General features: G+C 38.4%; 1 long non-coding RNA gene across 1 annotated transcript in view; it reads right to left on the bottom strand.

Moving 5' to 3' along the window:
- Positions 1-27,998, bottom strand: part of LOC139117240 (uncharacterized) — a 93,351-nt gene continuing 65,353 nt past the window's right edge. The window contains exon 4 of the long non-coding RNA XR_011548481.1: positions 1-2,298. This is a non-coding gene — a long non-coding RNA (uncharacterized lncRNA). The remainder of the gene's footprint in view (positions 2,299-27,998) is intronic.

The following is a 27,998-nucleotide window of genomic DNA, read 5'->3' as shown; positions in this document are numbered from 1 at the left end:
TAATATTACAACAAAACTTTATTCTGACTCTGTATAAAGGATTCCCAAGAGACTATAATAAGATAATTGACATATATTCCGACGTTTTCGTTACAATTTTCTACAAATACCACACAAAACAATATTTTCTCGATCGAACCATTGTTTAGAAGCCTTCATTGTTGCCAGAGAACATGAAAATAATGTATTCACAGAAACCAAAAGAGTGAAGGGTTCCCCCGAGCAATGTTCGTGTCATATAATTCAAATTCGACTCAATTTAATAATTCTCAGGCAATGTGCCATGCAATCAAATACTGGGGATTTCAGTCTCTTTCCTATATAGTCTAGGTTGCACTAGGAGGCTAGAAAAGAATCAGATGACGTCAATTTGAAAAAAAAAATCAATAGCTTTTACAGAGCACGTTTAAAGGTTGTCCTATGGTATAGTCTGAATCCAGGCTATTTCTACATTTCAGAAATTTAGGGATATACTATTACATGCAAATAGAACATCAATCTGTTTTCAAAATTGGTATCTGTAAAAAAACGTTTAACATATGGTACTGTTGACGTACACAAAGCACCCCTCCAAATTTACAAATTGAAACACCAGACGCACTTTGAATGTAATGTACATATTTGTACAAGACTTCTTCTGTAACTGCGGCATTTTAAACGTTGCACACATACGGTCCCAGAATGCAGTGGGCTTAATCATAGATGATTCACACTTTAAAGGTATACAGTCACCTGTAATCTAAATATGCCCATATATGCATGGTCAAAAGAGCGTTCCTTGGTATTCAAAATGCCCATGTGAGGGCTCTGTTTTTAAAAAGCGGCCACCCGCTTAAAATCTGTGCTTGGTTAGGTTTTCTCTTTCCATGGTAACCGTGGCAAAATTGGAACAGGTGACAGTATACCTTTAATTAATTTTGATAATTTGAAATTTTATGTCGTTCGAAACGACAAGGATTTGACTATCTTAGATATTTCATGGTTACTATCTGGTAACGACTCATAATTTTATAAAGCGCTCAATTTTTTACACTTCTGCAAATATGTCAAGCATAGTTCCATCTGAAATTATCAAATATTCATACACATAAAATGCATCAATAATTGAGCACGACGCACAGAAATAGAAAAGAGTATTGTACCAGCCATTGGATGATTCGTTCTCTAAAAGGAACGAATGGGGAACGCCACTCTGGTACAGACAGATATGAAATGCGACTCTAGATGTAAAGCTGATATAGCGAACAGCATCTGTTTACGTTGAACAGAATATCAAACATTTCGTTCGCGGTGTCTAATAATAAAACTAATGGGATGGGAGCTACTCTATCGACTTTTGTTCAGACTAGACGTACGAAGAGATTAATAAAGATTACAAGCCCACGCAGAACCACCTTGCGCATGTGCTTAAACAAGCTCGCAGTCTTCCCCCCCCCCCCTACTGTCTATGGGTAAAGACACTACATTATGTGCGCTCGTTCAGAAAAAAAGATTCCTTAAGAATGGAACATAAAGAGATTTCCAAAACTAATTTCGTCTCTACGATATTTAAAATCTGTTTGCATCATCGGATACAGCACCATTGTTCATCAACAGCACGCGTTAATTAAACTTCCGTCACAAGTGTGCATCATTGAGTATTCGCGATCATCACCGTTCATGCGTCATCAAGATTGTTTGCGCATGACAGTTAGTATCATGACTACATGTGTGTGTGCACATGCGTGCGTGTGGTTATCCATATATCACGTTACGTCAAAACTTGACCGGAAATGGATTAACAGTAAACTATGACAGGATAAGGTACACGGCGACGCAAATCTTCTTTTCTATGTCGTCCCACCTTACATTGTGGCGTTTCAAGACGTACCATCCATTGCATTGTTTCATTAATCATGGGATCTATCCAAAGCGAGCATAAATGCGTCTGCTGATCTGATCGTCTGTTTGTTTTCAGTTTGATCACTCCTATATTTTGTTTTGGCATTTTTTTTCATCCGTAGACATTACATATATAAAGTTTATAAAGCACATTAGGTTGGTGTCCGGCGTTGAACGTTCAGTCAGGATTCGCCTGTACCGTAAATGAGAGAGAGTGATTGTCTGCGATGACAGGCTGGGCCAGGTTGTAACGAGCACACAGCGCCGAGGCGACAATCAGTCACCACCTAGCCTTTGCGGCAACATCTGCAACAACTTGTCAGACATGCGCAGAACCCGCAACAGCAGCAAATCAACGCCCCGACGATGATCAATACCATTAACACACCCAGACATATCAGTACGATGGCCCACGTCCTGCAATACGAAAAAAGGAAAATATATTTAGCTTTTAATGCCAGTAAAAAATAGTCAGTACTATGAGAACCCTTCTCATTCTATTTCCAAACCAAACTTTTTAAATTGAAAAATTATTGCGAGGTTGAATAGAAGTTTCAATGGTAAAAAGTTCAATGGCGTCTCACAATCCGAACTTGACAATTCATTTTCAGGTTGTATAAAATCCAATCAAACTTGTTATTGTTTTCTTTTCACATACTTTTGATAATAATCTCTAGGGCAAACAGCTCCTACTCTAGCAGCTGGCACAATCTCAAGCATATTATCGTCTCAAATACAGCTCAGTAACATTTGCACGTGTTTCTTACTGTAACTATGTATATCAGTTTACATAACAGGTGGATATTCCGCTTTTCATGAGAAAACATGTACAGCATACATCGCAAGCTATAGGTGTCCAAATACATGATACTCAAGTATGAATACATGTATTGTGTAAAAAAGTCCAAAGGAATGTACAATCACAAGAAAAAGACTAAACGTAAAAAAGAATAAATATCTTTCTTCAAAGTTAAATGTGATAGTGCAACGGAAGTCATTAAAAGGGTGGATTATATTTGGCTTTATTGGCATTTTGCCAAAATGTCAACACTAATTTATACTGTACCTGCCGAACTTATTTATCTTGCGATGAAAAGTCGACATAACAAGAAATCGAAAATCAATCCCTTAGAATGTATCGCAAAAGCGATAATGTAACAAAGAACAAAAGTCCATGTCGTTGTAGAAAGTAAATTAACACGATTGGAACTAATTTGGGATAATTGGATTTTAATATATTTCAAATTTCTCAACAGTGTTAGGTGTCGTATAGCTGAATGTTGCAATATTACAAATTAATGATAAAAACGAGTGTGTTATGTAAAATGAAAAGCAGATGAGATTATATTTGTAGATGAAATCGACATTACTTCACCATCCAATTATCCCAACTTAGTTCCAATCGTGTTTAATAATTTTTGATAGTGGATATCAACTCGCAAACACTTGGAGTGTTTCAGTTGGAGTGATAATGTTCTGCGCCAATGGACGGGATATAAGTTTGAGAAGGACTACACATTCTGGACAGCAGTTTGACTGACAAGTCGAAACGACATGGTCTTGAGCTTGCAATGGGCAAAAACCGGGTAGCCAGTACATTTTGTGTAGCGTAGACTTCAGCCGTGAGCGTGCAATCTGACGCTTGGCGGCAAACCGGTAAGTGCGACCGTCTGCAGACAAGAGGTCGGCGAACCCGCCAATTCAATTTCACCCCCCGTCATGTTGTGTCGAGTGAAATTACGAATGAACAAATCAGTGACGAAATTGAAATAGTTCCTGGCAAATAGCGTGGAAAAGCAGGGAACGGACAATGTAGACGAGTATTTTGTTAATGTCTGTCAAAACAACCCATTCACGTTGCCATGGACTGATTCATTGGGAATGTAGATTCACGATGGTATGTCTTATTGTTAGGACTTCTTACCAAAGACCGAGGTTTTACAAATCTTCTTTCAATGCGATGCACTTCTGTAAAATGTTTCCGTTAACCAGGCAATTCCCGGCATGCAGAGCGAGGCTTAGCTCCTATAGGAATATGCTTTACTCAGCGCGTTGAAGCAATATTACTTTCAACACCATTTGAATATTTCCGTTGGCAAAAACGGCGGATAAATGTATAAAAATTACGCATGCTGACTGGGACTAATGTTATCGGCCTTTCAACACTTCCGGTAAAAAGACAACTCGGCCCTCTCTAGTCTAAACCGGTAGGACAATGTCATGACAGCTGAGAATCAGTTTCTTTGTCAAAACTCATTCAACTTCTCCTTGAATTAGTTGCAGTGTGATAGGTAGGGTAATATGTCAGGGCATCGAATTTTCTTATTTATGATACCTTATTTTCTGGTCAATGATATGTAATCAGCTTAAGCAGTTGACACAGCACTGTGTCCTTGTGATGTTAACACGTGACATAAAAAAATCGCTAGATTCATCCGCTCAGAAATGAAAATACATTATTGTCGTTATCCATATTATTATCAGTAAGGCATCGGGTTACTTTAGCAACAAAGTATAAACTCGAGGGAGTACATTTTATTGTATGCTCCCAGAATGTATTAATATATTGAATTCTGAAGAGCCGCAAAACACAATATCGCTAATATTGATGGTATTTCCAGACCCCTGAGAAAAAAGAATCTGAGGTTCCTCATAACAATTGCGGAAGCAGATACAGTTGTGGGTAGCCGTGTTGACAGTTTTTGAGCGGATAATGCATAAGAGGATTTCGTCTTATCGCAAATATCAACTAAAATATTACGTTCTGCTGTTGTCTTCCTCTTGAGCGAACTGTATAGTCTACTATTGAAGGTGCCTTTAATAAAAATTGTTTGGTTTCCGTCTGCGGGCGGGTAGGTTTCCAAGTAAAATGATGAAAAACAAATACAGTCTTTAAGGAATTACAAATTGAAAACAGTTATTTTCTCTACCGCGAAATACATTGGAAAATTGTATTTACATTGTGTTTTATTTCGGAGTTTGTTTTTACCTGGCCCGTGGGAGGGGGGGCACGTTTGAGGGAAATTTAAAGACAGCAAAAGAAATTAAATGTGCCGAAATCTACTTCCTTTTGTCTAAGTTCCAAGCTAGTGATGTTTAAAAGAGTATATAATAATAAAATTTACTGTTAAACTTAAATATATTGTTAAATCTAACATTTCACCGTAAAAGACGTCGTCACCTCTTCATTACATTGTGCACTTCAAAAGATGCACTTGTATAAACACATCTTAATCGACCATCTGTCATACATCCCTGCGGTATCAAGGTTATTGTGGCTGTAACAATATAGACGCCAAGATTGAAACACGACACAGCAACGACCTCCAGCTATATATACAGTAGTAATGTTTTACTAGTAATTGTTGTAACTCCAAGCACAAGCAAATAAACGACGATGGACAATGAACATTGCGCTTATCACCATCATATTGCTCATGGATATGTTTGAATACTTCTAGCAACGTCCAATTCCGACTGCACTTTCAACTTTGGGGAAAAATCTAGGGCAATTGTGCCTTGCAGGGGAAAAGGAACTACAATCCCCTCGTTTAAAATTACCCGGAGGCAATGCACCGAGTCTCTGTCACTGATTACTATAACGGAGCGATAATACACGTTGAACTGTACAACCTAGAAGATTTAAATCTTAGTCTGGGAAGGTCATTGAGGGAGGTTGTGCCCAGAGAAGGTTTCAGGGCTAGCCTAGTGAAACTGCTGTACCCACTGAGTATATTTTACACACAAATGTTGACATTGTTGGAGGTTCAAACCCAAGTCTTGAATGTTATTTCCAGCCGTCAATGCTCACATATCGAAGACGGGAGTACTTTTGCGTATTTGCAGCAAACCGGTAACTACAGAGATGATATTTACAACGTTGACTCAGGTTTCCAATTAGGCGATGCACAGCTCGTTCAAGTCGCCTGAAATAAATACGCCAAGACGATTCATTTCAGGGTATAGTCAAAACAGCTTGCATAATAAAATCACTAAATCCAAAATTCTGACAAGTCAGAGATTTGTAGCAAAATTGTGCCACAAGAGGAATACCTTGCAAAGCCTGTCGGTGAAAGGAGGTGAGGAAAAACAAACAAACAAACTAACCGAAGGACCGATGAACACAACACACAACCATCACAAAAATGATGAATTGCTCTACCATGTGATACTTTGAAGAAGTGACAGACAGGGACTTCCAGAGATATTTGATTCCCTGATTTTATAATCGTTCCATGAATTTAAACATGAATATTTAAAATTTTCTTTCGAGGCTCGTGTACGCATCACTTTTCGATGATATATCTATTTCATGCTAAAGTGCAACATCTTTCTCGCCAATGCATTCATAGTGTGTGTCAAGATAAATGTTTCGAGGCTGGCTGTGTTCTGACATAGTGCTGAAGTAAAGCACAAATGGATCATACGTATTACGTAATTTGCCTTTACATCTGTAATCTAACATTCGAGTCAATCGCATGCCTTGTGTAAAGGGATTTGACTTTAACCCTTTGAGTGCTGTAATTTTTCCCACCAAAATTTTTGGTGAAACATTTTCCCACTTTTTGTGAATTTTTCCAAAATTGTTTTGATAATATTGCACCAAATGGACATAAGATTTCATGGGCTACAGGTTTTTATCAAAATTTTGGTGAAAATCTGAAAAAAAAACTGACTTATATTTTATAACGGTGACAAAAATGGACTTTGGTGCTCAAAGGGTTACACTGGCCATTGAGCAAATATTAGTACCGATATTTATAAGATCGCCTACTCAAACAACAAGAATAACCATGACAAGAAGAGGGGATAAATCTTTAAGTCGTTTCTGATATCCTTTCCACTGCATAGTACTGCGCTATAATTTCAGAATACACAATAAATCTGCAGCGAAGACCAACCCTTAGATTTTCATTGCATTTAGAAGAATAAACACGATCAGATTATTCAAAGATGCAGGTGGACGGGGATAAGAATCTCTCTCAGTAATGATCTAATAACACAGGGTATAACTGGAATTTTCAGAGTGGGAGTTGACTTTCAAAAAGGGAACAGGTCTGTATGTATACCTGAAGAGTAAGTAACAAGTACTAAAAGGGTTAATTGAGAATGGATTTCTTTAGTGTACCACTATGCATTTGTACAATCTGATATATAAGTGGACACGCCAAGCTGGAAAAGAAGAGTACTGTACCAGAGCAATAATCCTTATGGAACTTTCATATGAGTTTAACTGTGAAGGATGCACTTATGTGCAATTTGGGTAAATAATATAATTTCCCAAGAGTATGTGCTTCGGATCGGAAAAGAAATCCAATTTATCCGTTCTGTAATTTAGAGAGGTAACGTTATTTCTGAACGCAATCTCCAGCGCTGGATTGATCAAGCCACTGAAGGTTTGCCCTCGAAATAGAAATAACTTGGTATATTGATTACAAGTTAATATGGAGACAGAGATGTTAGAACCGCATTTTTCCGGATATTCGACGGCTTCAAAGATACTGCAGTGAATGATTGTTGTAGTTGTTCAGACCAGAGATAAGCTTTCCAGAAAACGATACAAACTTTCATTCTTCGTTTAAACGTGAAAATACGACAGGTCGTCTTCGCTCTATTGAAGTTACCAGCATTTTTCTTTGACTCTGTAGTTCAACAATGTCCCAGTCGTTGAGTGAAAAGAATTTTGTCAAGAGCCAAGTCAAAATGGTCGTCATGGATACATGCGTGTCATACCAACGAACGGGATAATGGGATCCGTGCTGTACAATTCAAAGTAATGATGCGATTGTTATCCTCTAGAAAGGCATAGGTAGCCTATGGCCAGTGCAATTTACTATTCCTCCAGGGTAATCTTAGTCGGTTGAAAAAAAAAACTTCTAGCCTTAAATCAAAAAACTGGTATGGTCCTTATAGCACACTTTCTCTGATAAATGATCAAGTGTAATCATGTCCATGTTCACTAATAAAGATCTATATTGCAATTGCTGAGTTTCGTTGTCATTTCTGAATCCAAACATATTGGCGAGGGAGTACCCTATGTGCCGAACGTACACACAGGGGTATTCAATGAAGTCGTAATTCATTGCCATAGCTGCCAGGCGCGCATTAGCATCCAAAAAACAGTCTAAAAAATATCTTGAGGATGACGTATGCGCATTTCGTGTCTCCTGATTTATTGGCGGTGTTTTTGGACGACGAGAAAATGCTCAATGTGAATTATTCTTCAGGGATGGTAAAGTACTGTCAATCTTCAGATGATCACATCGACTATCTCTGGGCGATCCGTTGCTCGTAGAGCTAATTTTCTAGCTCTGTGAATGTCTACATCTTCAGGTGCAAAATACAAATAACTTAATTCAGTAATTCAGACGAGATGAAGGCTGAACGTACGCGCGTACGTATCTATGTATGTTACTATGTATCTATGTATGAATATGTGTATCTATGTATCCATGTATCCATGTGTGTATCTACGTATGTACCAAAGTTTGTATCTATGTATCTATGAACGTATCTATGTATGTATCTATGTATATGTATCTATGTATGTTGACTTTGTATCTATCTATCTATCTATCTATATATATATATATATATATATATATATATATATATGAACGTATCTATGTATGTATCTATGTATATGTATCTATGTATGTTGACTTTGTAGTGTATAACGATAAAACCTTATAGTTCAACGACCATTAAAACCGTAATTCGTTCATGGAATGGCTATTAAGGCACTTTGTAAGTGTAATTTATTCGGTGGGATACGCATACACAAGAAAAACCACAGATTCATGTAAGTTTTATAATAAGACGATGATGAGTTAACGCAGAAAATTAGACGATACAAATGACAAGTCTAAAATTGCGAAAGGTAACTTAAAAATGATGTAATCCAGGCGTTAATATTCCGGAAACCTAGACTGCGTATGTAGAAGCTACGTTATGCACTTCTTTCATCACTGGAGAAATCTCTTCCGACGGGTTCGCTGTCTGCTTAGGTTATCGATACCTTAAGTTATTTAGATGATGGAATTTCTGTACTTGATTTTTAGCTTAATGTGACGTTTACATTCACGAACTGCCCCAAAGCCCGACGCAAACTTTCCAGCCTGATTGAAGTTCGTTGTGAAAGGTTTAAATTTGCAATCGGTTCAGTGTGTTCTAATACTGAGGAAGGATTCTCTGAAAGGGTATACTGCACATGTTATTATAGTTCGCGCCTCGAAATTTAACGATTAACTTTGACTCAATTCTTCAACCAAACTTTCACGAAGCCAAGTCCGTGGAAATTTTATTTACGCCACGATTGTCAAAACGAGACCCAACAAGAGATAGGTAAAAAGAACACTGTACAGTTTGAAAGTCCGAATACCTATCCCCGCGGTGCGTTCTACCTTTATTGAATAAGATGCATTGCTTCATGTCAATGAAATTATAAAAAGCAATCTGTAGGATCCATGTGTCTTCTAGAAAAGTAGTCAGGCTATCTTGTCGCAAACAAGACTTAACTGTTTCCAGTTTCATAAAACGAGATTATCGAGAAGACAATCTGAATTTCGTCGACACAATCTAAATTACGTTAGAAAGCCGACCCATTCACTCTTAATAAAAATTTAACCAATCAACGTCAAGGAAAATGAGTTTCAAGAACAACTACATATAGCAATTTAGTTTACTTGAAAGTGTATGTTCCAAAGGTGGGAGCATTATCTCATTCTTTACTCAAGTACGGCATGGCAACAAAAACATTTTTCTAAGCTGGCAGATTACCAATATTATCCTAATCATACTCTGAAATGCCATCCTCACGCTTGGTTACACATTCCAATGTTCTCTATAGACAGAATATTAAAGTTGACTGACTCCTTTTAGGCCAACACCGTCGTAGAAATACTCCGAATGAATCTTCAGCGTTTATTTGTAACATGAATGAAAATACACTGGTCGGATATTAATAACAGTTTATTAATGGGGTGCAGAATACAACTTTAATGTGTAAAGGGCCAGAGTGCTACAGATGGCTTGTTTGCCAGTCCAATTGCGGCATATCTCACCATTAAAACTATCTACTGTTGATTGACCAATCAGAGTGCTCATTCAGGGTGTTTTATCTACTCGTAGAGCCTTGGTCACCAAATTCCAGAAACGAATGACAGCGCTGTAGTAAAGTACTGTCCAATCAAAAGTGAACACGTCATATTCTGTAGACATCTGGTGCGTTTTAATATTCAAATTTGGTAACACAGCGAAACCAGCTGCAACACAAAATCTGCTGTGGTACAAAGATAAACTAATGTGCCCTAGGGCATTTATAGGATGTTCCATGACATTGGAAGGCTATTTCACAAATAAAAGTTTTAATTCATATCCTAAATATGTTACATTGACAAAGGGGACGGTTGACGTAAACACATTGAAAACGAAATATATCAGTTAGGGGCGATAGTTTTTAAGTCGGATAAAACCCTCGTACTCGGGCTCTTCTGGATATAAAGTCCAACCCTACGATAAAATGTCTCGGCCTGCGGCCTCGACATTTTATCGTTGGGTTGGACTTTATGTACTAGAAGAGCCCTCGTACTAGGGCTTTATCCTATACAAGAAATGCCATAACCGTATTCTTCAGGGCAAGGATACACAGATCTTCATGAGAGAAAATGCCGAGAGAGTTTGACCGGTTGACCTCGCTGTTAATTTTATGCAGGAAATTACAATAACAATGCTTGGTCGAATGACGCAGTGCCTTGAGGGTGGGATCGCCAGTGGTATAGGGGAGGAGTACCTTCCCGATGGTGATAAGTGGTGCGGATTACCGTCGCCTAGGTGACTGGCGTTGCAAATACCTGGACTGAACCCACGCATGGACTGAACCATTTGGGTTTTTTTGGGTGTCGATGGTACTTTGACAATAAAAGTAAAGATGCACAGATATCGAGTTTATTGTCTTGTTTATGAGCGGCCAGTATTTCCAACAGCATGAATTACGTGCATTTGCCCTAGAAGAAATAAATAATTTCGAATAAAACATCGCGAATATAACCACATTCCTTAAGCTCGACGTACCCCAAAGAACCATGAAATCGCCCGACTTTCGATTGAAGAGATGAGTTTTGCCAAACCGCGTATACAGAAAAAGTGGCAGATGACTTTATTTTTAGAATCATAGACAGTATAGCGAGATGTAAAAAATGTGAAAGAGGCTCCCCATCTAACTATCCTAAATGTTTTTGTGTCGAGTTTGTGTTTGATTCGTTTCGAAAATGTGTTCCTACATTCTTATCCGATTGTGTGTGTTAATAAAAATGTTTGTTTCGCTTTGGATATTTGTAGAGAAGTTTGGATTAGTGTGTACGGTAATGTTTTGTTTGTGTGGGGAAAGCTTATGGCGAGACGCAGCCGGACCTACGTTGTTACAAAAGTTGATAGAGTCGCCCTTTGACGCTTGCGTTTCGAAACCCGAGTGTGGTTTCTCATCAGTCGCGGTGTAGATTCTTTCCTTAGTTTGTGTTTGTGAAAATTTATTTTAATGCATTTTAGTGGTCTTGCTTTTCGATTAGCGAGGCAAGTATATTAATTTTTGGTCACGTTGTGAGTCCGTTTGGTGGTTCGGTTTGTTTGTTCTATGTTTCTTTACTTCGGTAAATTTTGTTTTGACTGGTGTGTCTTTTAGATTTTTGCGGAGGTTTGTGAATTTTTAGGCAATAAGTACCACTGGGGGTACGGATTTTATGTTTATTGGATCAAGATACTCACAAATATCCTGGTTGATGTGCTTGTTCTCGTACATTTTGATTCATAGTTCGTTTACTTTGTTTACTGTTTGTTCTGGCTTGTTGTGTATAATACTGAGTGTTGCGTAATTGCCTTTCGCATTCGAGTACGTAATCGTTTGTGTTGACAATGACGAAAACCCGACCCTTGTCGAGGGTTTTTTTCCCGAAATTTGTCTATTGTTTGCAAGCTGGTTTATCGCGATTCTTTCAGCACGCGACATGTTTTGTTTCCTTGTTTGAAAGGGTATCTCTAGAAGTGCGAGTTTAGCAGCTTCAGATAGCTTTCAAGTTTTTGGTGTTTGTTGTTTGTGGAGCCCAATTTGACTTTTCTTTGAATTTGTGTTGTTGCGATTGTTTGTGTCTCACGATGTAGCGTAGTCACATTTTACGACTTTATTTGTTGAAATCCTGAGGTGGTTTTATTCTGTTTGGTTTTGTTGGCGTCCGAATTAATTTTAAGGCCTTTGCCTAGTACTATTTTTCGGAGTTTCATAGTTTGAGCGATGATAGGTTGTTGTTGAATTTCATGTTGTTGTCGGCTTTTCTTTGGAAATAGCTGATTTATTTCCACGGCCATTTTCCACGGCCATTTTTTCTGTCACGTTATTTTTATGTGTACGATTTTTGTTATTTCTTTTAAGTGTTTGTGTGTTCTATGTCATTTTATGGTTTTTTTTGGGTAGTTCTCTTTTTGGAGTGTTTGGTGGCCCTGAAAAGGGCCGCTTGGTAATGGGTTTTTGTTAGCGCTTGGCGCGTTTGTTTTGGCGATGAGCCTAGTTTTTTTATGCTTCTTTTCGCCGATTCGATGTGCTTGGTAAGTAGTTGTTTGCCGCCTTCTTGTCACTGTGTGTGCGTACATGGACAGTCTGCATAGCCCTTGAATGTGGTCTCGATTTTAATCAAACCATGGAGGTACCTCCATGATCAAACTTACAATTTAGGAGTATATATCAAAACTGATAAATGATTTATGTTTTCACATGGGTTCACAAAAAGTTTCGCCCCGGTGTTCATTTTTGGCCCAGGAATTCCATCTACCCACCCTTTACAGAGTAGTAAGCTTATGGGGCAAGTAAATATGGATGCGCCGGTGCGATTCAACGATCAACCTCTATATCGCATCGAAAGTCAACAATTTTACGGCACGGACTATGATTTTATAAGTTTATACACAGTCCCTCGTGGATAGAGAGACTGTGGTTTATATAAAAATTATAAGGCGCGGGGTATTATATATTGACTGATTACTGTAGCTATAGATAGGATACATTCAGGACGGGCAGCGACGGGCAGTAATTAGTAGGCAAAACCGAGGGACCGTGGCAAAACAGGTGGTTTTCACCGTGGGCAGAACTCGGTGCAATGATACTGAACATTAATAGTTAGCCTGTCACCTTGAAGGTAATGCTGTAGGTGAAACAAGTAAGCTTACTTCAAACGCACGATGGTACAAACATTCCTACCTCCATGGTACAAACAACACCACAAGTGAAACGTACACATAGAAATACACGCGTTCCTACGTTGTGCCCACCCGGGCCACGCGATTAAAATATGACTGATACTGCTGGATAGTGTTAATTGGGTCGGTAAACAGTCAATTAATAGTTTAATTGACTACCTGGGTGATTGGCAGGTCGTGTCCAACGACGCATATGCAAAGCAGGCCAAAAGACAAAAGCCCCCAAAGTTATTGACAGCTGGCCAGGGGTCACCATGAATACGTAATGAAGCTTCACTACGCAGAAACTGCGTAGTCAAGCCCTTCTTAACCGGTCAAACTCTCTCGGCATTTTCCGGCATGTTTTTAACCCTGTCACAACCAAATACAGGTTTTGTAGCCTTCTCAACACTGAAAGAGGCTCCATAGAGTTAAAAAGGAAACGAAAACGACGTTTTATCTCTTATCAATTTTACGTCCGACTCTGCTTTATTGCGCGCGTTTTTCTCTTTTTGTTTATTCATGTGATGTTTGTAGCGTATCTCTCTCTCTCTCTCTCTCTCTCTCTCTCTCTCTCTCTCTCTCTCTCTCTCTCTCTCTCTCTCTCATCTGTAAGTATTTTTTGTGTTTTTGATATACATTTCTGTTTTCTTTTATTACTTGTCCTCTCCATGAACCTAAAACACTGGTTCACAATGCTCTCTTTTCAACTTGAAAGGGGTCTTACTGGGTATCAGGAGTGTTGATCTTCCCACGATAACGTTCATTGACATAAAGTACTTTATATATTGGGAACGCTAAAAAGATATTTACTGATCATACAATCTCCCTTCCGTATGCTTTGTACCTGTAGCTGCCACATATACGTTTACTTTAATCTGCATAAAAGGGTTTTCACAAAGTTGAACCGTGTAAATTTATTTAGCCTCAGTAAACACTGCGATCATATTTCGACACGTCTGTCATATGCCTTCACTTGCATGTTTAGAGTTACTTTGCATGAGATAAACGATCTTGAGTAATTTCGCAACATTACCATAATGGACGCCTTTAACCTTACTCAGAGAGAAAATCAGTGATTTCATTGGTAATATCTTGGTCCTTTATAATGGATCGCTACGGTTTGAATGCTCCGAGGCCTTCAATATTATGACGTCAGCCTTCTCAAAATTTCGGTCACATCTTATAGTTGTTTGAGTATGGAAACACAAACATGACTTTCGGTTAACAGAATGGCGTGGAGCTGTTCAGCTCAAATTCATGTTATTTAAAAAGTATTTGCACTGCGAATTGCTGTCGCATGACAGGCAGCAAATGGTTGGGAATCGGTTCAGTACGCAAGTATTTTTACGGTGAAAATACGTTTACAACCTACAAAAATCAATTTGGCATGCAATTTGTTGTATTTTAATCGCAGATATATTCATAACGACTGTGTAACCTTAATGTTGTTGTTGCTTGTATTCAAATATACTCAAAATGGGGGATATTCGCCAAGGGATATTTTATTTACTGCAATTATTTCATTTTATTGATATTTTTGTTATTTTTGCTCGCTGTAACTTTAGAAAACGAGATGAAATGGTGCATTTTAGCGTTACTTTTGTAAATGCAATAAATAAATAAATAAATTGGGGCTCAAGGGTACCAAAGGGTAAGTTTTGAATGCCTCAAATACATTTTATTCTCTTCGCATGCGTGCATACTTCCTTCCTTCCAAACATTCTTTCCTTTCGCTCAGAATGGGTGAAACAGGTCTTGCAGACGAGTGCGTGACATAACGCAAGGATTGCGCAAGCCTTTTTTAGATGGCTTCAAGAGTAGCACAGGGATATTGGGAAAAGGTGATGAAGCAGGAAAAGCTTTGTTCTTCCTAAATGTGATCCCTGATCTAAAATCTAGTTGTGTACATTTTGAAAACATGTATTGAAAAGCCAAAGTTGATGATGATGATGATGATGATGATGATGATGATGATGATGATGATAATGATGATGATGATGATGATGATGATGATGATGATGATGATGATGATAATGATGATGATGATGATGATGATGATGATGGTGGTGTGGTGGTGGTGGGTGGTGGTGGTGGTGGTGGTCATGATCACCATCATCATCATCATCATCATCATCATCATCATCATTTTCATCATCATGGTCATGATGATGATGCTGATTATGCCTGAGTTTTTGGTAAGTCTCTACGCCATGATACATTGTTACCTTGCCTGATCTATCAATACACAATACACCTCTACCCAAACACTCAAAAGACCCCGTTCTTACTAATTTTTTTTTAACATTTTTTTTTATTTTCGAGTTCTTCCCTTTTTACAACAGATGACTTAGATGAAAAGAAAAGACAGAGAAAGAGAATACATACACATACATTATGCTTCTACTTCTGACAAAGGAGTCATACTTCAAAATTCGACCATTTGTCTAAAAAACTTTCTGTATCTCTCATTTCTTTTTGCAATGTAAAGTTCAGTCTGCTTTGAAGTTCTAATATTTAACTTAACTAAACTTAAAGAGGGGATAATCTTCTTAATTTCAGCTTGATTTTTGAATTTAGAACTGTTCCCAAAAATATCTGATAAATAAATAATACCTTTTTTGTACATATATTGATGAAAAACAGATTTGTTATCAATAAGGATATTGCATTATTCCATATAACCTGCTCCACTGGAGGAGTGGAGGAAAACGGATTGATTTCATGCCAACAGTACAGCATACTTTCATAGAACTTTGGAAGCCAAATGGGCAACACTTTAACATCATAGTTACAATGGAAAATTAACTCATTTCCAATATCTTTTGTAAAGTAAGAAAAAAAAGCTTCCATGGATGATTGACAGAGTCAGATAGATAACGTTGAATCCATGAAATTCTATATGCCTCATACAATGAAAAAATATCAATCATATTGATGCCACCTTCCCCTATGTTACCAATTAAAGTATTCCTACTCACCCTATCTGGACCACTCCACAAAAAATTATGAATAATACCATTAATTAACTTCAGATCACTAGTTTTAATATTTACCATGTTGAAGACAGAAAGGAAATTGGGAATAACAAGGGTTTTAATAATTTGCACTTTGCCAATCAATGTAAGTCCTCTCATTTTCCACAAATTAATCAACGAAATTATCGACTTCAAAGGGGCTGTAATATTTTCCTTATAAGCTTTGTCCGTGTCATAGGAAAAATGGATTCCCACACTTCTAAGTGGTTGTTTAGGCCAGGAGATACCAAGGGATGATCAGACCATTCCTCCACTTTCCCAACCACAATGCCTCCGTTTTGCTAAAATTAACTTTAAGACCTGAAGCAAACTGAAACTTTTTAAGAATAGAGAGAAGATTTAAGGTAGATTTCTCGTCAGCAAAGAAACATGTAAGGTCATCTGCAAATGCAGAATTCTTTATGGTCTCGCCTAAAACACTTATCTCTTTAATATCAGAGTCTTGATTTATACCAACAAGAAGCGCTTCCAAACTAAGGACAAAAAGCGCGGGTGAGAGAGGGTCACCCTGTCGTACACCTCTTTGAATACTGAAAAGACCTGTACTAATACCACGATTTAGGACACAGTTGGAGGGATTTGAATAGAATGTCTTAATCCAGTTTATAACAGAAGAACCAAAATTAAAAGTACGTAGAGATTCAAACATGAATTCCCACTCTAGGCTGTCAAGGCTTTTTCGAAATCTATGGCTAAAAGAATACCCGGAAGATCACACTGTTTTGTGTACTCCATGACACCTTCAATAACCCGAATACAGTCACCTATATGAAGCGACCTTTTGTAAAGGCAGACTGGGTTTTATTAATAATACTAGGTAAAACTTTCTCTGAACGTTTGGCAATGCATTTTGCACCAATTTTATAATCAAGATTTAACAATGTAATTGGACGCCAATTTTTGATTTGACGCTTGAATTGTGTTTACCTTTTTTTCTATAAGTGTTATCACTCCTTGCCTTTGAGAGGAAGACAATTCTCCCTTAGAATAAGCAAAGTTTAAAGCATTCACCACATAAGTACCAATAAGCGGCCAAAACCTAAGATAAAATTCTTTAGTAAGACCATCGTTTCCTGACGTTTTATTTTTTGGCATGCTCTTCAGAGTCGCTAAGGCCTCGTCAAGAGAAATCAGTCCCTCACAGGACTTCTTATCTGAATGACTGAGTTTAGGTAAGGAAACGTTGTGTAGAGACTTATATAGCTGTACATAAAGTCTTTTATCTCATTCATAATTATTTTAGAGTCTGTAATTATGTCCCCTCTTTTATTAAGTAACTGAATAATCTGAGATTTTTTTGCATTGGCCTTCTCTAATCCAATAAAATACTTAGAATTTTTTCCCCAAACTCATACCAATTTGCCCTCGATCTGATAATACTTCCCTCACCTGATAGTAAAGCTCAAATTGCAGCTCTCTTTTGACTTCTTCTATCTCCCGTTAAAGTATCTGTAGAGTTATTAATAACAAAAAAAGACCTTCCAATGTTTTCAAATTTGACTCCAGCAATTGAATTTTTTTCCCGTCTATTCCTGGCTTTATTTTTCCATAGGAGATTGAACACTCTTAATTTTATACTGAAGAAAGTCCCAGAGAGAGCATGCATCATGGGAGTGGTGCTGACTTATCCACTTGGGAAAATTTATATTGACCAGATTAACAAAATCTTCTTCATATAAAAAACTATTATTGAACTTCGAGTAGGATCTACCTAATTTAACCCGACTATCTCCCAACTGAGTCATAATGGCAGAGTGGTCAGAAAGGACTGTAGGAATTATATCAGCCTTTACTGTGTCATTTCATAACTGGTGTGTACTGCACAAATGTAAATGTTGGCAACAGTCCAGCTTAGATGATTTTCCCTGTAGTCAAACACGGTTGATGTTCGTCGCTCTGAGAACACAGCTGTAGATTTTCAGACACACTGGCGTCCTATTTGACAATACAGATCAATTCAAACATCGTGTAACCTGAGAGTCTAATCCTTTGTGTTCGTCGCAGAATGGACTTATTTGTAAATAAGCGCCCGGGAAAATTTATGTTAAGCTGCTCTCGCCCAGCACTATCTACAAAAGTACACGAAGCAACACTCTGCTTTAATGAACGTCGTTACGGACAGTGCCGACTCACGCAACTACAAAGCCTGACAAGCAAATTCTCCATGTATCTCATTACAGGTTCTCGGGCATTTAATCATGGTGCGGCAGTCCTGCATTGACTTCAATGGCATCTAGTAGACTGGTTAATATCTCGCTCCATCCATTCTTACCGACTTCTATCATCAGAGCACAGATTGTCCGCCATATGACGTCATGCATACTCCATGGCTGAACCCGTAAAATAAAGCTGGAGATTAAGAAGACACTGTGCAAAAAATGTCTTCATTTTTTCCAGCTGAAAGATGTGTTCTGCGAACAAGACCTTAAAAGCGTTGAATCTCAAGAAATTGTAGAATTAAATATTCCTTCAGCACATCGCGCCATGTTATTGAAAATTAATATTTCTGACGACCCTGATTGGATGCATACAAAGGGCCTTCAATGTTGGCTAGCTATTGTTTGGATTCCGCGGCACGTAATCACTGACTGCGACTGGTAAAACCCGACAAGTTTAAATTTCACGACAGTTATTACTGAAGTGGGAGGAATCCATCAATGGACCACAATGACCAGGCTTTCGAAATATGAGGGTAAAATTAGCCGAACAGTAATGAGAAACTCGTGTTCAATACAATGATGCAAACATCTGGCAAATTTGCACCATAGTAATCCATCTTACCATAATGAGTTGACCTTGCCAGAGTGAGTCTAATAATAAAGTTTTATTTTTAGTATACTTGAGAATGTGGGTTGTCAATAAAATCATGATTTGTTGTATTATTGATGTCACTGAACTATTGTTCTATCCCCCAGATATCACTTAATAGTTCTTCCGTTGCCCTTCTCTCATATATCTACCTAAATTTATCTATCTGAAGGTGTAAGATATACCATCAATCGATCATCCATCTATATACCTAAGATCTGTCTATCCTTTTATATATATATTATATATATATATATATTATATATATATATATATATATATATATATATGTGTGTGTGTGCGTCTGTGTGTGTGTGTGTCTGTCTGTCTGTACTGCCTGTCTGTCTTCATCAAACACACATACACATTTGTACTCATGTCACGACAGTTACTCCATTTGATGAATGCTCTATGTGATTTCATTTGTCGCCAGTTACACGTGGAAATGTATCGAGTGAATCCTCGATGCCCCGGAAAACAAAAGTGGTGCCTCTTTTATGACCAGAACTATCCTATTCAACAGTAACGCCAGGAAGTATAAGAATTCTGTATTTACCATGTTGTGAGAAATTTCGCAAGGTGTTGCGTCTATATATCGTTACCTGAACATTATCTCACCGAAAAACTAATCATAAGCGGAGTTTAGAGTTAAAGCTTTGTAGCTCCCCTACGTCATGCTCGATTGGACCTGTTTCTGATTGCACTGTACATTGAGCATTGATCTCGCGAGATCTCGAAATGGTTACTTCACGTGAAGTCTCCTCCTGGTGCTGAACTAGTTTTCTCACATTCCTGGCCGCTGGTAGTGCGGGGCCGACAGTGTGGGAAAAATCGATCCCATACTCTCAGAAACCGTCCCATACTCTGCAATAAATATTACACGAGCTCTGATTGGATGATAAACAGTGTTTTGTTCCACGCGCAAAATGTTATCCAATGGCACGACGAGTAACACGCATACCAGAACTACAAAGTAAGCAGGTCAAAGTACAGTGGCAGACGACAGACTTGTCACGATTTTTGATAATGTTGTACCTGTCCAATGTGAATTGAACGCATTTTGTGGTCATGTGAGAAAAAATCTCACACACCAAGGACCTGGGATCAGATTTCTCACACTCGTTGGGGATATTTTGTCTGCGGCTCGTGTGAGACAACATATCCCCAACTCGTGTGAGAAATCTGATCCCAGGTCCTTGGGGTGTGAGATTCTATTATTCTCCTTTCATCTCGAACTCTAGGCTGGCGTATTGTGACACTCTAAAGGCATTACTTCTGTGATAAAATCGATTTATGCACTCGCTTTCATTTCCGCAATCTCTGCCAGGCATCGAAGATACTATGTCAGACTCAAACTCTAACAAATTAGGTAAGAATCTTCGATACAATATTGAATCAAACACGAGAAGTGTATACGGGTCACTAAATCATATTTCGGTTGTCCGAGATTTGAAGCAATTTACTGACTTGTTACCATATCAGCTTTGGTCTTCTATTCTAAGATTATTCGAGTTTGCTGTAAGTGCCATGATGGTGAATCATCTCACATTCATTCAGTATTTGAAATGACAATACTGAAACTTTCTATATCTCTGACATTCGATGGTTTCGATCAAACTAAAAAGCTATGGATATTTCTAATTTTCACGTTCTTCCAAAGCTTTCCTACAGCTATTGTCACCATGGAAACGTGCCTTGGAAAGCCGTAACCCTTTTCAGTCGATTACGTGTCATATATTTTTACACACAGCCTCAAATAATCTGACTTTTCGAAAATCAATTTTGCTAAAAATAGCTATCACAGCTATTTAGTGGCAAGGTCTCCATCCTGTGGAATCGTATTGTGTTCCGTCTTGTCTCGCGTCATGATCTCTTGAGACTTATTCCTACGCGTACGCTTCGCAATGACCAAATTAGTATTATGGACGACGAAGTCTTACATAAGCTTTGTTTCACACTCTGTTCTGTAAGGTATTGCATCTGCTTCCACATTCCGTTCTTCAATCACGAAAACAGACACAATGAGAAAACACATGGGCAACGAAAAGTAAATCTACACTCATTTTCGCCTTCTGTATACATCACCAAATAAATCTAGGTGGCGTAGCGGCATGCCAATGGATCTTATCCTTCAAAGCCTATGAAAAATTTAGAAGTACTATGTCTCAAGGTCCTGGGCCCCGTCTCTCTGTCTATCTCTCTGTCTGTGAGTCCTAAGGTTCAGCGTCCCACCCCTGTAAGTCTGTCTGTCGGTATCACAGAGTAATATCATCTGTGTCTGTATGTATGTCTATCTCTCTGCCTCTGTCTGTCTCTGTCTGTCTGTCTGTCTGTCTCTCTCTCTCTCTCTCTCTCTCTCTCTCTCTCTCTCCTCTCTCTCTCTCTCTCTCTCTCTCTCTCTCTCTCTCTCTCTCTCTCTCTCTCTCTCTCTCTCTCAGACTTTCGATCGGGATCATACGGTGCCAAATTTTAGCTAACATTTTGATTATGTCTTGTTTCCTATGAGAAATTCATGCAAGTAACATAAGTGGAGCATGTGTAGATATGTTCGTTAATAGTCAAAACAATGCGTGTAAAGGTACCAAAGCTTGACAGATGTACAAATTCGGCAGGCCTAGGCACACCAATATATCAGCGACATAAGCGACGGTTTATTTTCACAAGAAAGACGAGAGACAGCTTAAGACGACTTCAAATTGACAGTGTTCCGCGGAATCACAATTTCTAGCTGTGATGATGAGGTCATTGTTCCTTGAAGAGCTGTCGAATAGTACATTGTTGGTTAATCTGTCGAAGGTTAAGTGCTGGCTGACTATTTTAGTACTGATATATGTACACTAGTAGAAAACTTTCATGGACATATGCTAGTCGTTAGCTCTTACAAGAACTGTTGTGCCATTGTTTCAATGATAAGGTAAATGTTAGAATTTCCCAGAAAAGCTGTAATTATAAATTTGAAACGACATAGATAATTGGAGTTGAAAATTTCATTCTGTGGATTTGGATTTTCATTCAGAAGACTTGGTTTTTATTTTGGAGAGCTTTAATCAGGCCATTGTCCAGAGAAGTACTGGTTTTCATGTTCAGTGTCTGTCTTGACTCAATATCTTTTGGCGATTTGTTTTAGAGGAGCTGCTATGCTGTATAATCTTGACACTTATCATAACTTCTTGTTAATTTAGAACTTAATTCAAAGATTTTATAATTCGTTTTAACGAATTTGTTTTACTAAAAAATCTGTCGTTACATAGCATGAAATGAATTAGCGGTAATGATGGCCAAACATGTGCATGCTTTGCCGTAAAATGGTGAAAGCGAACGTGACACCTAGAGATATGCAAATAACAGCAAAGCAGTGGAATCTATTGACAACCTGTCTGCTCCCTTATCACAAATTTTCGCCTGATTGCGCCGCACTTGTCAAAAACGATGACTGGTTATTATTTGTCCCTAACGTACAGAACTATGAACACGTTTGTGGTCGACATTTTACTTGTCGATACCTCGACGATAATTGCGAATGATGGATTAGAAATTTTTGTCCCTCGATGCCGACTAGGCTTTTTAGTACTTCATGCCGTTTTGCAAGACAGATGTCGTCACAAATGCGCGTGCGCATATATTGGAAAGGCGAATGACCATGTTTAACCTTGCGACAGCTAAAACTTCCAGACAAAATTAATTTTAGGGAAATAAGTTGGATCTTTGACTTATACCTATCAACCTCTAATGTAATTGCGTGTTATTGGAGACATACTCTATTATCATTGAATTCGAATCTATAAATATATCTCTTATAGAGAGGCTAGAACATTGCTATCGCTTTCTCATAGACAGACTAGCACATCACTAAAATGTTTGAACGTCTAGGTAATGTCTTTTTCCATTTGAGTTATGGCTTTCGTTTGGCGAAGTCTATAATTTTGATCAGTTCATATGACGTAACTGCATGACAGTCATTTTGCACGACACATCGTAGTCTACCTTAATTGAAACGGCTAATGGCTGATTTGACTGCATCTTCCAGTATTGGGTCATCGTGAGGAGAGACCACGGGGAGTCACGGGAATTACACATGTCTAGCGTTCGGGGAAGGCGTGTAAGGTGTCATGCACCCTATCATGTCCTCCCGAAGAATCTGTCAATCATGTGCTTGGCACCATGGGAGTTTTAAAGAATAGAAACTTACTTCACGATCATAGCAGTTTTCCAGTTTTCACGTATTTTCATACGGATTCGGATGGAATCTGACACAGTAAAAAGATAGTTTTAAAATCGGTACCAGTAATATAACATTGCTGGGTGTTTTCCTGGCAACAGGATATCTGACGTGTAGCAAGATTGCAGGCACATTAGCCAAATTAATATAGTTGATCTGAATAGCTGACGCTTAAGCCGAGGAAATGCGAAATCACGACCTAACATTTCAACAGCAGCTGAGAGAGAAAGACCTCTTTCTGCTGTCATTTATGCTATGTCTGTGTGAAGAAATTAAAATGCATGCAAATTATAAGATGTAGAGTACTTTGATTGAAGAGGAAGTACGCAAGATACCAACCATTGCAATCGCAGATTGGTCGCGAGCAGAGTCAATAGAAATGCACTCCGTGTGGATGCAGGCATATTGCAACCGAGCAACACTCATCACATGTACAATGCACAAAGCTGAGTAAGATATGAGAGGCAGAAGGTAGATACCTCGGGCACATCGCAAAGAAGTGAGGCGTGTGTGGACCTTCCAACTGCCGGATGTAAGATGAGATAGCTCCCGAGGCAAGGCTTTTGAAACCGAAACAAACCCATGAGATGTCGCATTGTTGTGTTCAAAAATATCCTATTCTCTTGACCCACTGCCAGTAATTACTTAACGTTGCCTGAGGGTAGATATTTGGTTCATTATGAGAAAGAGAGACTGATTAAGTCGTACGCTGGTAAAAGATTGAGTGTTTGGATGTCATGAAAGTCTACAATCCCAAAGGCCAATCAGAATGAAAGGCGAGCTTTGCTTTAAGTCTAGTTTCTGACCTCTTTTCTACACGACATAAGTTGGATAAAACTCGACCTAATACTCGATTCCTGGATCTATAAGTAAATCCAGGTTGCAGAGGAAATCCATGAATTTTAGAACGCAAACAATAGCATCGTTCATGGAAAGAGCCATTTGCTGTGACGTTGAGTTTATTTGCCATTAGTTTTTATCTATTTGTGAAAGACATTGTCTTGTTGTACTTACAAAATCATGTAGTGAACTCATCAAGACAGCTTGTATGTGTGCCGTGTCCATTGTATTGTTGGCAACTCAGTTCAGTTTGACCTGGAACTCATTTGTCCAAATTGCGCCCTATGTTGCACACAGGGCGTTGTTTTAATAACCAGGCTAAAACATTTTTACAAAACAGAAGAAGGCAATGCATTTGTTTTACACAACAACGTAATGAAATGTTATCAATAGTTACAGCCATTGTCGCTATAACGACACACTGGCGTGTGATGTCAGCAGTTTTCGCGCTAGTTTTCTTCGACTGAACCTTCCTGTCCACACTAGTAATCGGCAGTATGACAGTGTTCATAGTTTGCAAACACAATGTACAACGACGAACATGCGTCTTACTATTAGTAAATCATATCATTTTTAGACATGTCGATCGACCGCCTTTTAATCCAAATAGTTGAACGTGTTTTCGACCATGCCACCTTACAACTGTATGTCGATTAATAAAACCTTACCAATCTCTCTCTCTCTCTCTCTCTCTCTCTCTCTCTCTCTCTCTCTCTCTCTCTCTCTCTCTCTCTCTCTCTCTCTCTCCTAATATTTTCACTTTTGATTGAGATCTCTTAGGTTTCATTGCTTTGGCGGTCGAAGAGTGAAAGAAATTGGCAACTTCAAACGTACCGGTTACTTTTCAATGCGTGCGGCGCGTTGACAAAGGCTGGAATCTGGAGAATGAGGATAGAAAGTGCGACATTAATCTTTCCGAGAAATACTACAGTCATTCTTGTAACGGAACACAGCGCTATGCTAACAATGTACACGGACTAAGTGCAGCAGCCAAGGAGGCCATCAGAAACTTGAACCGTGAACCGGTACTGTCAAAAAGGCTAACTCCCATAAATTCTTCTTCAAAAGCGCACTTGTCAAGGATACGAGGTAGATACAGAAGTAGCCCTACCAAGTTATCTTGCGCAGATTTTTCCCGTACAACTTTTCGACAATGTCATATGACACGTGACAGCGTATGGCATGCCCAGACAATCGACGTGCTGAAAACATATTTGGATGGTATTTGTGGGAATTACAAGATGTTTACGTATAGTTCACAGGCAATCCCTTGTTTTGTCTCTGGGTAATATTCAAGTCCTTGTATACCTTAGATCCACCATACTTTCTTTCGATTGTGTCAGCATAGGGTATTGCAAGCAATATTCGTCTAGAAAATATGAATATGATCAATAAATGTCATGTATTAATTTTTTTATTATACAAGCCTTATACCTGTGTCTAGTGTGAAATACTTTACAGAGACAGCTAGGGTAAAATAATAGGCACACACTAGACACAGGTAAGGCTCGTATAATGAAAAAAAATTAATACATGACATTTATTGATTATATTTATAACTTTTATACGAATATTGCTTGCAATACCCTGTGGTGTCAGGTGATTCAGTTTGCAAAGTATCCGTCGTTGTCTATCGGCATGAGGTAATATAAGGTCTTTCAGTTGGCGTACGGTTTCTTTAAGATAACGTTGTACTGTGAATACAGGTGACACAAAATCCATGTTCGGGTCTCTTAGGAAGGAAAATGTCACCTCATGAATCAAAATTCAAGTTTTAGTGAGCCTTTGAATCGTTAAATATATGAAAGCATTACCGTTGTCCTTTGCGATTGCACATAATGTCACAGGAGTTACAAAACGTACTATTCGGCTACGTTCAAATATAATGATCAAAAATAGAATCCCCTTAAGTGTGTGTTGTCATTTGTAAGACATCTGAAAGCCTCAAGTATGGTTTAAATTACTCACCCGATATATAATGACAACGACTTTTGTTGCTGTCGTACATGGGGGTCCATTTCAACAGCAACTGATCATGAACTTTCGAGGGATTGAGCACGGACCGTTTATGACAGGAAAATGCTAATGCACGTCTTCCGTACCGTTGGTAACCCCCTCCCCCGAAAACAAACGTTTTAACAAGAAACGAACTTGTGTTGCCTGAACCTTTAAGGTGGACGTTGTAAGTTCAATGTAAGTAGGATCTTAATGCAAACCTAACATTACTGTAGGTATAACACGTATTCCGAAAAAGCACGTTCTGCGAACTTTTACAACGTTACACGGGACATAGCTGTTTGTCAGCAAAATGACATTGAGAAAGGCTTTGTAAAATCGCTCTTTTCAAAGACTACTCAGCCGATTGCAGTTTTTTTTTCCCATGCATAAATTATTATTTTCAACAAGCCCCTGGCAATGTCACGTTGCCGTTGAATTTTTCGCAAAAGCCATGGGGCTCAATATGATATTGATTCCTTATCGACTCTGACGTTGCTTTGCTACCGTGGATTGAACAATTGCTATGTAAGAAGCACCGGGTCTCCTAAACCTTCTGTTCGTAAAAGTGGTCCCCGTCGGCAAATTACGAATAACGCTGGCAGTTTTCACAACCTTTGTATTTCAGTGATATGGATATAGTCTGATAAGAAAAACCTGACAGACAAAGCCGAGTAAAGATACACATTCTAAGGGGCCAGATTTATGCATCAATACCTCGCGGTGGATGCACTTTTGAGAAACTGGTTGCTAAGTGACAAGCCGTAGAACTGTAAGCACTACATGCAAGAGAACATCTCTGAATACTTTATCCAAATAGTAAGCATTAAACCCTCCTTCCCGACTCCCATGACCAATTCTTTGTCGGAATCATGGAAAGCGGTGGTTGCAATTTCTCAGACACTGTAACACTAAAGTACGCCAAATGACAATTCTCCGTCACAATCGGTTAGCGTAGGATATTCGGCAACGTTACATTTTTTAGGATGAGTTGAGGTTCGAGGTAATTTTTAAAATTAATGTTCAGAATGACTTTCTCATCATTGTCGATTAAGATTATCATCTACAACTATAGGGGAAGAAATCTCGCATAAAAAAGAGCGAGTACTGACTATTTTCCTTTTTCCCTTTTGAGAAATATATATTTAAATCACAAGTGCATCGGTTTTCATGAAAGTTATGCAAGACATTTCCACGTCTTATGAAAATGTTTCAGATATGAAGTGAATTTTATCAAAGACTGTTTATGTTTCAAATATGAACTGAAATTTATCAAAGACTGTCTCAAATCTTAAAATTTTAACAACTACATCATACCTGGTTTCTTAAAACATACAAGTGAAATCTGCTCGCTTTTAAAATGAAGGCAACAACGCTCTACTGCGTTTACCCAAGAAATGGTACAAATGCATTTTAAGGTAGTATGCGCCTCGAAATTGGAAGACCTAAACTCTTGCTCAAACTTTCCTTTATGAGATATTCAAACATACTCTTTCAATCAAGAATAACAATCAGGGCTCACCATTCAAAGGTTGGTACCAATAAACCTAACATCTGAGCTTACAGTCTAATATTTAAAATTCAAAATGGCTGCCATCCCTGTACCATATTAACTCTGGGGGAAAGGAAAAATGTGATTTTCGAACAACTAAGACGGTGAATTCTTTTCTTACTCCAAGAGCTTTAAAATGAACCCAAACAAATTGTAGATCAAAAGAGAAATATAAAACATTTAGAGTCCAAATATCTGTCAACTGCGCGCATTCTACCTTAAGGGTAATTGCTGTACAAGCGCAGACAATACAATGTCCACAAATGACTGACTCATTGTTATCTTGCGTTTTCAGGAATATACGTTTCTCACAGAGGTTGTTCATCGGTTTTTTGCACTGGAGTCTTTGTGGGGTCAAAGGTAGTTTGATTAGAATTAATGGATCGGACAAATATGGGAAGATTCGAATTATATCATGGACGTTCACAGACTATAGCATACA

This window comes from Ptychodera flava, chromosome 18 (assembly GCF_041260155.1).
Source record: "Ptychodera flava strain L36383 chromosome 18, AS_Pfla_20210202, whole genome shotgun sequence".
In the NCBI taxonomy this organism is placed as follows: domain Eukaryota; kingdom Metazoa; phylum Hemichordata; class Enteropneusta; family Ptychoderidae; genus Ptychodera; species Ptychodera flava.
Note: the sequence above shows the minus strand (reverse complement) of the source record. Positions and strands in the feature narration are given on the sequence as shown.